The sequence below is a fragment of the Kogia breviceps genome, chromosome 16 (genome assembly GCF_026419965.1).
Source record: "Kogia breviceps isolate mKogBre1 chromosome 16, mKogBre1 haplotype 1, whole genome shotgun sequence".
NCBI lineage: Eukaryota > Metazoa > Chordata > Mammalia > Artiodactyla > Physeteridae > Kogia > Kogia breviceps.
The window spans coordinates 38893296-38905163 of NC_081325.1; the positions used below are offsets into that span (position 1 = coordinate 38893296).

Below are 11868 nucleotides of genomic sequence, written 5' to 3' on the forward strand. Positions count from 1 at the left end.
ACTTTACCAAACCAGTCATGGGGGTTTAATCTGAGGTTCATGAAGCTGCAAGGAGAGATTTCAGCCCTTTTCTCTTAGTCGCATAGTGCCTGAGACTCAGCTTTGGTTTCAGTGCCACCTCTGTGTGTGGGCCACCCACAGGCATCTGCTCCCTGCCCAGGCAGGAGGGAGCAGAGGCAACAACCAACAGATGTGCATGAACCTGCTCTCCTGGAGGGCCCTCCTAGTGCCTGCAGAAGTGGGGGCAGGCACGTGGGAAGAGAGGCTGCATTGACAGCCTGCCCTTTGCATGTCACTCAACAATGGTGCTTCAGTTCTAAGGAGCTCCTGGCTTCTTCCAGAAGCATTCCCGATTGCGGAGTTCCTCAGTCTCACCTCAGGCTGTCTCTGAGCAGCCAAAAGCAGTCCCCAGGCCTGCTCTCCAACCCACGTTCCGGCCCCCAGCTTCCATCTGCTCTGACAGACACACATCTCAGGTTCAGACATGCAGGGCTGTGCATGGACCATCTGTGTAGGTCTTACTCTGTCTTGCCTGTCACAGACCAATTACAGTGCTCTCCTCTGGGGCCCCAAAGCTCACCTCTGTTTCAGCTGATCTCCCCACTGGTGAGGAGGTTTCCCTGGGTGGGAGAACCTCTTCTCTCCTTTAGCTCCCCCAACCCAGGGGCATTGGTCCAGTTCCACTTCCCCTTTTCTTTTTTTCTTTTCTCTCTTTCACACTACCTGGTTACAAGGGAATATTTTCTTGTCCTTTTAGGTATCCAAGGTCCTTTGCTAGTGTTCAGCTGATTCTCTGTGAGAATTGTTCTATTTTCAGATTTATTCTTGATGCTCCTGTAGAAAGAGGTGAACTCCATGTCCTTCTATGATGCCATCTTGACCCCTCTCCCTATTTTTATTTTTGAGACGAGTATTCTTTCAAGAAATGGATGTGATATTTCTTTGTGCTGCATTTAGAGAAGTGTTCATATGTACTTGTAGTAATGATGTTTATAAAAGTTGTACCTGCATGCTATGAAACAAACACTGTTTTTTTAATGTGAAGCTGGTATTGTATTAATTTGAACGTCTATATCAGTCAAAACTAAAGTGACAGAAAGCAAATGAGCTGTAGCCTTGAGTTGGGTTTGAGTAGGGGTATTGGCTGTAAAAGGACAAAATAGAACTTTCTGGTGGAATATAAGTGTTGTATATCTTCATTGAGATGGTGATTAACTGGACATACACATTTTTGGAAACTCATTCAACTGTATGTTTAAAGTGGGTGCATTTTATTGTGTATAAAAGACACCTCTATAAGGAGATTTGAAAAGTAAAAAATATTTTGAATGACATTGTAGGAACAACAGTCAATATGTTCTTTATGTATTTGTTGATTTTCAAAGATATATACAGGGACTTCCCTGGTGGCATAATGGCTAAGAATCCGCCTGCCAATGCAGGGGACATGGATTTGAACCCTGGTCCAGGAAGACCCCACATGCTGCAGAGCACCTAAGCCCATGTGCCACAACTACTGAGCCTGCACTCTAGAGCTCACAAGCCACAACTACTGAGCCTGAGTGCCACAACTACTGAAGAACATAGAGCCCATGCTCCACAACAAGAGAAGCCACCACAATGAGAAGTCCTCACACTAAAATGAAGAGTAGCCCCTCTCTGCTTGCTGCAACTACAGAAAGCTCGTGCACAACATCAAAGACCCAACCAGACAAAAATAAATAAAAAATAAAATAAATTTTTAAAAATACTGTGGAAAAAGTTATATATGCATCTCTTTTCAATTGAAATAATCAATTACCATAAGCTACTAATTTGAGTCATATGGGTTTTTTTAAACTAAGGTAAATATCTTAATGCTATAGACAGTTGTAACACTCTAAAACCTAGATCAGATAAGGAAACTTATATGAGTGATATATGCAATAGAGGTTAGCAGTTTTGCTACATTTTAATTCACCAAAATATATTCCAAATAATGTGGGAAGAAGAAAAATGCACACTATTGATCAGGGTGTGTTTGCCACTCTCTTGGGTTTTATTCCACATTTCTCAATCCCCAGGTAAAACGTTAAGTTCCAACCAGCTCAATATCTGCACAAGCATTGATTTGTAACAATAAATGAGGTGGCACAATGAAAGAACCAAGTCAGAAAGATACATCAACTCCTTGAAGAAGATGAAAGCTCTGTTGTTAGTCAAGCTATTGATGGCATCACTAATGAAGTTAGCAACTAAACTTAGAAAAAGAGAAAATGCTCATTTGTCCTCATTATATGACATACTGGTGCATGTAAGATTTATTCCTTTCTTTCCTTCTTCCTACCTTCTTTCCAAACCAGTGTAAAAATAAATATCAAAGCTAAATATCATAAACATCTTCCATCATAACACACACAGTAATGCCCTAGATTATGCATAAATTTAGACAAAAATATCCCTTACTTACTAATCATACACATAAATGTTTTAAAACTAGAACAGAGAAAGAACATAATAATATATTTTAGAAGCAAATGTACACATGAAACTAATTCATTAGTGCCCAGAAAGAGTAGCATGTGTAAACATATGCCAACATTACTGTCAAAATCCTTTAAATCCTTTGAAAAGCATAAAGTGTTAAATTGACATAGCATAGCCCTTGGTAATCAAGTTTCAGAACATTTTATTCATTCACTTGTGAGATATCATGAGAATTGAATGAAAACATTCCCTGTACTAGCAAAGGAAAAATTATGCTGGTTCTTCTGAAAAGTCAAAATAATTAGAGGACTTAGTGCACAAAACCTGAAATTCTTTATTTATGTTAAAATTTGACATATTGAATTGCTATTCTGGTTTAATACCTTGTTTCAAATGATAATTTCTATTTCATGGTATTTTAAAACTATTAGTAACATTACAATCCATGTAGAACCTTCAAATCAGCAAACACACTATTACAGAAGAAGAAATTCTCATGTTAAGTACATAAATGGTTTCATTGTTGAGCTACTCCAACTACTCCATTTTTTTTTTAAGGAATCCACTCCCCATGGGACTAAAAACATCTATTACCTGTACCAGTTCATATTTCCAGGGTCAGATAACAAGTACACCTCTACATAAATAGCCCTTTCAAATCTGAAGGTCCTTATGGTGTACAAACTTGTATTCTCTAGGTTGTCTAAAGTAAACAGTGGTATGCTGCAGTGAGCTTGAACTGCCTTTTAGCACTGAATGCTAAAATTTCAGGAATTTTGCTAGCATTTGATAACAGGTTGGTAGCTTGAAATGGAGCATGGCATAATATTTACACCATGATAATTAACAAATCAGGGCTTCCTTGCTATTCACCTCCTGCTGGTTATTAAGTATTTACCACAAGTATTACTAGTGATATCTCATGTCAAAAGTGTGTTGGGTTTTTTTTTCCCCCAGAAGAGGCAAGAAATGAAAGTAGAGAAAAAGAAGGGAAGAGTAAGGAAGAGAAAGGAGGATGGAAAAGATGAAGGCAACATTGAAGAAAGGAAGGAAGGAAGGAAGGGAATGTCTAAATCATTTAACCTACATTCACACACTTCCTGAAAATAATATTTTATTTTTTGACATATTTTGGAAAGCTGCATTAAAATATGACTTAAAAATATTATTTGGAATATGAAAGTAGTTTTTTAGTAACATTTTCATTATCTCCTAAGTGATGATACATTTCTCTGTAATACTGCATAAGCATTCTTTTCAGAGGAGAAAAATTACATGTAAATATATTTCAGAGAAAAAAAGGAAAGATTTCTTATGCATAAATAACAATAAATATATTCATGCATAAAATAAGAAGGGTGAAATGAACATTACATATTTGAATAAAATCTGATTTGGAAAACTATAATAACTTTTAAAATTTATATCTCCAAGACCCCTGCAACAGTCTTCTAATTTTATTCTTTTTTCAGGACTCCGCCTTTTGAATAAATTTCCTAGACTGCTGCCTGAGAAAACTTACTAAAATGTAATTATTATCATGTGACTACATTGTGTAATTCTGCTCCCAAATTAAATGTGCATTAATTGTTTTTAAAACACTATCCTTGAAAAGTAGAGAAGGGGGAAAAAACGAAGGAAATGTAGAAAAAAATATGGGAAACCTACTGAAAACCTATTCATTTTTAGCTTTTGACATTACTGTAGATTTATAAATAATTCTTAAACTGTACTATATGCTCTTTAATCTTGTAACCACTGTCTCCATTTAATTTAACATGTTTTTATTAAATATTTAATAGTGAGCAACTATTGTATACTCAATATGGGCTGGTACTGAGGTAGACAATATTTAGATGGAAAATGCATGGCTCATGAATTAAGGAATTTATATTTTGGATAGAAAAACTGATAAGAAAATAGATAATTATATTAAGGTTTTGCAAATTAACTCACACTGTAACTCAAATTCATAGATAAAGTAAACATATTTGATTTTAATTTACTTGAATACTAATTTCTCCCCCAATTCTTTATCAAAAAATTACTAGGGAGATAAAAACAGTTAACTAAATATTGCACCAGATCAAAAATATAGGATAATGTAAATGCTCTCTGGAAACAGTACTCTCACTTAGAAACAACAACAACAACAAACCTACATTTCTTCCCCCATTCCTTTCTATAAAGTAGGTTATGTATTTATTTATTTAGTGTTGAGGCCATGCTTATGCATCCATGTGAAACAGGGAGAAGGCACAAACGGATTCTATCATAGGATTTGGAATTTCACTGTCTTCTGTCACGTGCCTTTGGGGAAAATTCACTTTCCCGTGAGATATGGCTTACCCTGCTGGAGTTCCTAGTTAATTTTGACAACTAATACCATTATATTTAGTCTTCCTGACTTACTCATGGACAAGTAGTGCCTTCTAGATGGCTTGCTTTAATCTGGAATTAAGCTATCCTTAGACTTCTCAGTGTTTTTCAGAGGTCCAATCACTAGTAGATCAAGCATTTTTTCTTCCATCCTATACATACACCCATTAATTCCAATCTATACATACACCCATTAATCTTTCTCTATATCACAATTCCTATGAGGTTGGAAATGAGGCAGATTATTTTATTTCCTCTATGACATCTCCTATTACCATAAATTGTGCCAAAGTTTTATAAATAAAAGGGGTATATTCTCTGTAATAGCAGGAAAATCTCTGATCTAAGCCTATGTTATACAGAATTCAGATATAAAAACTTGAAAAATAATCTAAGACAAAAACATATTTTGCAAATATTTTGTATATTATATAATACTGTTACATAAAATCAGCATTTAGTTTTTGTCAGAAATTTTCACTTAAGTAATGGACATTTTGGATTAGCTTAGGTAAAGTATTTTTACTCAGAGAGGCTGAGAAAAGCTCCACCATTAGCAATTTACAATATTTGTTTACAAAATTATTATACAATAAAATTTGGTAATTGCTGGTAATCTAAACTGAGGAAAATGGGAACCAAAGATTTCTTAGAAAAGCTAAGCTAAAGAATAGAGATGTTTGGAGAAAAAGTAAAACATGCAAAATCTACTAGAGCAACATACTTGTGGGAAAATACGGGGATTTCACAATGAATGAGATGGAGAATCTGAGGAATGAAAGGAAAACAATAAGGCTAGAGAAATAAGTAAGGTAAGATTAAGCTATATATTGGATGTAGTTCTATGAATATAAGTTAAAGGCTCTAAGAAAAAGATATCATTTAGGTAACAAAATAATGTTTTAAAATTATACTTAAAATGTATTTTTAAAGGCAAAAGAATGGTTTGGGGAAGAGCATAAATTTTGAGGCAAGAAGACAATGCTAAGTGAGTGAGAGAAAAATGAGATGACCTGGGTTTGAAATATGTATATGGAAAAAAGGTTTAAATATATAAAATGTAATATTAAAAAATTTAAATATATATATATTTAAACATATATATTACACACACAATTGACTCTATCCTTAAAAAATAGTTTGAAGTGTAAGACAATAGTTGATTATATCATTAATGAGAACCTTGAGAAGAAAGAACGTTACTTGGCAAAGGGTGTATGAGAATGTAAAACATTGACATGACATTGACATGATTGTTTTTACTGTAAAGATAATGGGAAAGGTTAATAATATTAACAATATTTACATAAGTGAGAAAGAATACAGAACTTTGGCCAAATACTGTAAATATCTTCTCTCTATTATATTCATATATATTCTGTGTCTTGGTCATCCTAAAATAAAACCCTGGCTAGTTTGTTTGCTGAGAAATCCAAAGACCTTTCCTTGGAATACTTATTCCCATCTTCTATAGACTGTAACTCAAATCTTTTATTTTGAAGCTATTTTTACATGTTTATTGTTGGATATTCAGTATATGTTATAGAATCATATGTATGTTATACATTAGATCTCTAGACTCTTTCATCCTGTATAAATGCAACTTCATATCCTTTGACCAACATTTACCCTTATCCTCTACCTCCTGCCCCTGGTAACCAGCATTCTACTCCCTGCTTCTGCATATTCAACATTTTTAGATTCCACAGATAAATGAAATCATTTGATACTTGTCTTTTTGTGTCTGGCTTATTTTGCTAAACATAATGTCTTCCAGGTTCATCCAGGATTTTCTTCTATGGCTGAAAAATATTCCTGTGTGTGTGTGTGTGTGTGTGTGTGTGTGTGTGGTGTGTCTGTGTGTAAACCACGTTTTCTATATTCATTCATCTGTCAGTGGACATTTAGGTTGTTTCCACACCTTAGTTATTGTGAATAATGCTGTAATAAACATGGCAGCACAAATATCTCTTAGAGTTACTGATTTCATTACTTTGGGGTTTATACCAGAAGAGAAATTACTGGATCATATGGTAGTTCTATTTTTACATTTTTGCAGAAACTCAATACTGTTTTCCATAATGGCTATAAAAGTTTACATTCCCATCAACAACATACAAGGGGTTTCCTTTTCACTACATCCTTGCCAACACTTGCCATAACTTTGATAGTAGCCATCTAACAGTTGGGAAGTCATATTTCATTGTGATTTTGATTTGCATTTCTCTGATGACTAGTGATGTTGAGGACCTTTTCATATCCATGTTGGGCATGTGTATGTCTTCTTTGGAAAAATGTCTATTCAGATTTTTTGCACATTTTTTAATTAGGGTGTTGTTGGGATTTTTTGCCATTGAATTTTATGAGTTCTTTACATATTTTGGATATTAACCCCTCATCAGATATGTAGTTTGGAAATATTTTCTCCCATTCAGTAAGTTGAGTTTTAATTTTGTTAATTTTTTTTCCTTTGCTGTGCAAAAGCTGTTAAATTGATGTGGTCTCATGTGTTTATCTTTTCTTTTGTTGCCTGTGCTTTATGATATTCAAAAACTTATTACCAAGGCCAATGTCAAGGATCTTTTCCCTTCTTCTATGGTTCTATGGTTTCATGTTTTACATTTAAGTCTTTAATCCATTTTGAGTTGATTTTTGTGTATGGTATTAAATACAGGTATGATTTCTTTCTTTTACATGTGGCTATCCAGTTTTCCTAACACTATTTACTAAAGAGACTATCCTTCCCCCATTGTATATTCTTGACACCATTGTCAAATATTAGTTGACCATATATGTGTTGGTTTACTTCTGGGCTCTTTATTTTGGTTCCAATGGTCAATATATTTGTTGTTATGTCAGTGCCATACTCTTTGGATTACTATAGTTTTGTAATATGGGTTGAAAGCAGGAAATGTAATGCCTCCAGATTTGTTCTTCTTTCTACAGAGTGTTTTGACTATTCAGGGCCTTTTGTGGTTCCATATGAATTTTAGGATTTTTTTTTCTGTGAAAAAAGAGCCATTAGACTTTTGATAGGGATTACCTTGAATCTATAGATGGCTTTGGGTTGTGTGGACACCTTCACAATATTAATTATTCTAATCCATGAACAAGGGATATCCTTCCATTTACTTGTATCTTCTTCAATTTCTTTCAACAATGGTTTATATTTTTCAGTGTATAGATCATTGAATTCCTTGGTTAAATTTGTTCCTAAATATTTTACTCTTTGATGCTATCCTAAATCAGAGTGTTTTCTGATAGATCATTGTTGGTGTAAAGAAATGAAAATTATTTTTGTATGTTGACTTTAACCTCTTTCAATATTAAATGCTCTACTTATTTACACTTTAATATTCTACATCTAATTTTCCATATGTTTAAGAACACTATATGCTTGATTTACATTGTGCTTCTTAATTTTATATTTTCTATCACATTGCTAAACTTCAACAGCACTTTTAAATTTTAAGGCCTTATATTACATTGTGGTTTTCATTTATATATTTGTCTCCTGGACTTTAGGTCACTGGAGTGTAAACACTAGGTAATTTTTTATTTGAATTCCTAAAAATAGAATACTTTCTATCACACAACAGGTACCTAATAAAAGTGCACTTAATGGTGAAAAATCAGATCACAAATCCTAAAAAGGACATAGCTAAAATATGTTAAACTTCTGTTAATGACCAGTTTATATCTATGCATATCTCAAAAATGTCAACATTTTATGGGATAGATTTATAATTTATTCTTTTTTTACAAAAAAAGGACACTGAAATAATCACTTTAAAAGCTAGCTGTTGAGAAGTGCACTGAGTGCCATGGGAGCAGCACCTTATTCCCCTGCTCCCTGAAACACAGCCTTCAACTTTGGGACTCCCTCATGCACCTCGGGTACCTCTGCAGTCACCAAGGCCCACAGGGGTGGGTTTGGAGCTTTTGGGACAACATCTACAACAGCAGGTTCTGCATTCAGTTTTTCTGTTCCAGCTAACACAAGCATTAGTGCACGGTTTGGTGGTACTGAGAATAAAGTTTTGGATTTGGCACTTGTTTTGGCACAACAGCTGGAACTAGTACGGTTTAGGTACTGACTTGGTAACTAGACTTGGATTTGGAGGATTTAATACACAGCAACAGTGGCAGCAACAAACTACATTAGGTGGTCTCTTCATTCAGCCTACAAAAGCACCTGCCCAGTTCAAACAACTGAAAAATACTGCAAGTGCTCTTTCTGCTCCAATGCTTCTGGGAGATGAGAGAGATGCTATTTTGGCAAAATTGAATTAACTACACACCTTTTGGGGAACAGAAAAAGGAAATTTTAACAATAACATTCCACCAATGGAATTCAAATAAGAATATCCCTTTTGGTGGTTTAAGGCAGTAGGTTATAGTTGTATGCCCAATGATAAACATGAAGATGGGCTAGTGGTTTTAGTTTTAAACAAAAAAGAAACAGATATTCAAAGCCAACAAGAGCAATTGGTAGAATCATTGCATAAAATTTTGGGAGGAAACCAGACCCTTACTGTAAATGTAGAGGGTATTAAAGCATTGTCAGATGATCAGACAGAAGTTGTCATTTATGTTGTTGAGCATTCTCCAAATGGTACTTCAAGAAGAGTCCCAGCTACAGTAATATATGCCCATTTTGAACAAACCAGTATAAAACCACGGTTGCAGCAACTTTGTGTAATGCTTTCTATGACTTGAACAGAACATTCTTCTGCAAGATTGAACAGCTTTTACAGAATCCTCCTGCTGATGTTGATCCTATTATCTGGGAGCAAGTCAAAGTGGATAACCCTGATTCTGAAAACTTAATTCCTGTACCAATAGTGGGTTTCAAAGAACTTCTTTGAAGACTGAAGTTTCAAGATCACATGACTAAGCAGCATCAGACCAGATTAGATATCATATCTGAAGATATTGGTGAATTACAGAAGAATTAAACTACAACTACAACTATGGCCAAAATTGCACAATATAAGAGGAAACTCATGGACATTCCTATAGAAACCTCAGGCCCTAATCAAATAGGAAATTCAGAGGAAGAGTGTATATGCCATCCAAGCTGATGAGATTCAGCTAGATACATTTCATTGTGAACTAAATACCCTACTCAGTTTAAGGACTGAGTAAATGAACTGAAGAGGAAGGACCTTAGCCACTTGATTAGCATTATAAAATATGACCTAGAATATAAGTTGGTAGAACATGGATTGAATGAAACCATCCACATCAGAGGTGGTGTCTTCAGTTGACATTTCACAAACTTGTTTTAAATGTTTGTGAAATACATCTTGTTATATCAGGCCATCCTTAAGAGTGAAACAGACCACATGGAGGAAAAAAAAAAAAAAAAAAGCAATCCTCCCCCTGACTTGGTTTTTGAGGTTACTGACAAATTATCATTCTACAATTCTGAAATAACAGTTATTTCACTGCTCTTCAGAGATAGGCTTCGAAAGATTTACATCTATTATAAAAACTGTAATTACTTTAAAAGAGAAGTACATAATTACCAAAAATATGTACCAGTGTACATTTTTACAATAGCATTGTTCTTAAAAATAATCAGTGTTTAATGATTATTCTTCATTGAGCCTGTACTCTGCTTTAAATAGCAAGTAAATATGAAATGCTTACTTTGCACATAACAAAATAAACTGTATAATTACTTGGTTGCTGGAGATTTGTACTTCAGAATGTAAATTTGCATCAGTTTTTACAGTTGTGAATTCATCTATGGGAGGAGTAAAGAAAATCCAGGTGTATTTAATGATTAATATGGTTTCTTTTCATTCTATAATGATTTGAAAGTATATTTTCATATTATTTTACTTATTTGGAATTTAAAGAACACACCTAAACAATTAGGATATAATAAAATTACATTTTACCATGTTTTTAACTTTTTTGTCTTTTGAAACGTTTTATTTCTAAAAAAAGATGATGGGAATTCCTTGGCAGTGGTTTGGACTCCGTGCTTTCACTGCTGAGGAAGTGGGTTTAACCCCTGGTCAGGGAACTAAGATCCTACAAGCTTAAGGGCAAAAAAAAAAAAAAAAAAAAAAAAAGAAAGAAAGAAAAAAAAAGAAAAGAAATAAAACATAAATAAATTCTTGATTGTAATCACTTTTTATATATAAATAAAAGTTAGCTGTTGAATTAAAACATATCCAGTTTCAAAGTTATTTCTACCTAAATACACTGCTTATATAAGCCAAGACTCATTTGCAGAAGTTTCTAACTCTCAAAGGAATTATTAAGTTCCAAGATTGTTCTTCTTTTTCTTTTTTTCTTAATATTCTATTCAAATCCTTTAGTCATTAAATGGAGCTGATGTGGTTAACAGTTTTGAATCCTGGGTCCTAGTCAGATCAGATTCATTTTCAGATCAGAAGCAATGTTTATACAACTTCAGTTTTATCTCCCACCTAGCCTAAGCCTTTGCCCAAATCAGAGTCCCACAATATTAGGTTTCTGATTCTAATTACTTATTCATTATTTTATTGGAACATAATTGCTTTACAGTGTTGTGTTAGTTTCTGCTGTACAATGAAGTGAATCAGCTATATATATATACCTGTATCTCCTCCATGGACCTCCCTCCCACCCCCCACCCCCACATTCCACCAATATATGTCATCATGGAGCACTGAGCTGAGCTCTCTGTGATTTATAGCAAGTTCCCACTATCTATCTATTTTACACCTGATAGTGTATATATGTTAATCCTGATCTCTAATTTCATCCCACCCTCCCTTTCCACTCCACCATGTCCACATGTCCATTTTCTATGTCTAAGTCTCTATTCCTGCCTTGCGAATAGGTTCATCTGTACCATTTTTCTAGATTCCACATATATGTGTTAATATAAGGTATTTGTTTTTCTCTTTCTGACTTCACTCTGTATGACAGACTATATGTCCATCGACCTCTCTACAATGACCCAATTCCATTTCTTTTTATGTCTGAGTAATATTTAATTGTATATATGTACCACAACTTCTT

General features: G+C 34.2%; 1 pseudogene; it reads left to right on the forward strand.

Moving 5' to 3' along the window:
* The first annotated feature begins 9249 nt into the window (after window positions 1-9249).
* On the forward strand, window positions 9250-10115 carry LOC131743220 (nuclear pore complex protein Nup54 pseudogene; annotated as a pseudogene).
* Window positions 10116-11868: the final 1753 nt, after the last annotated feature.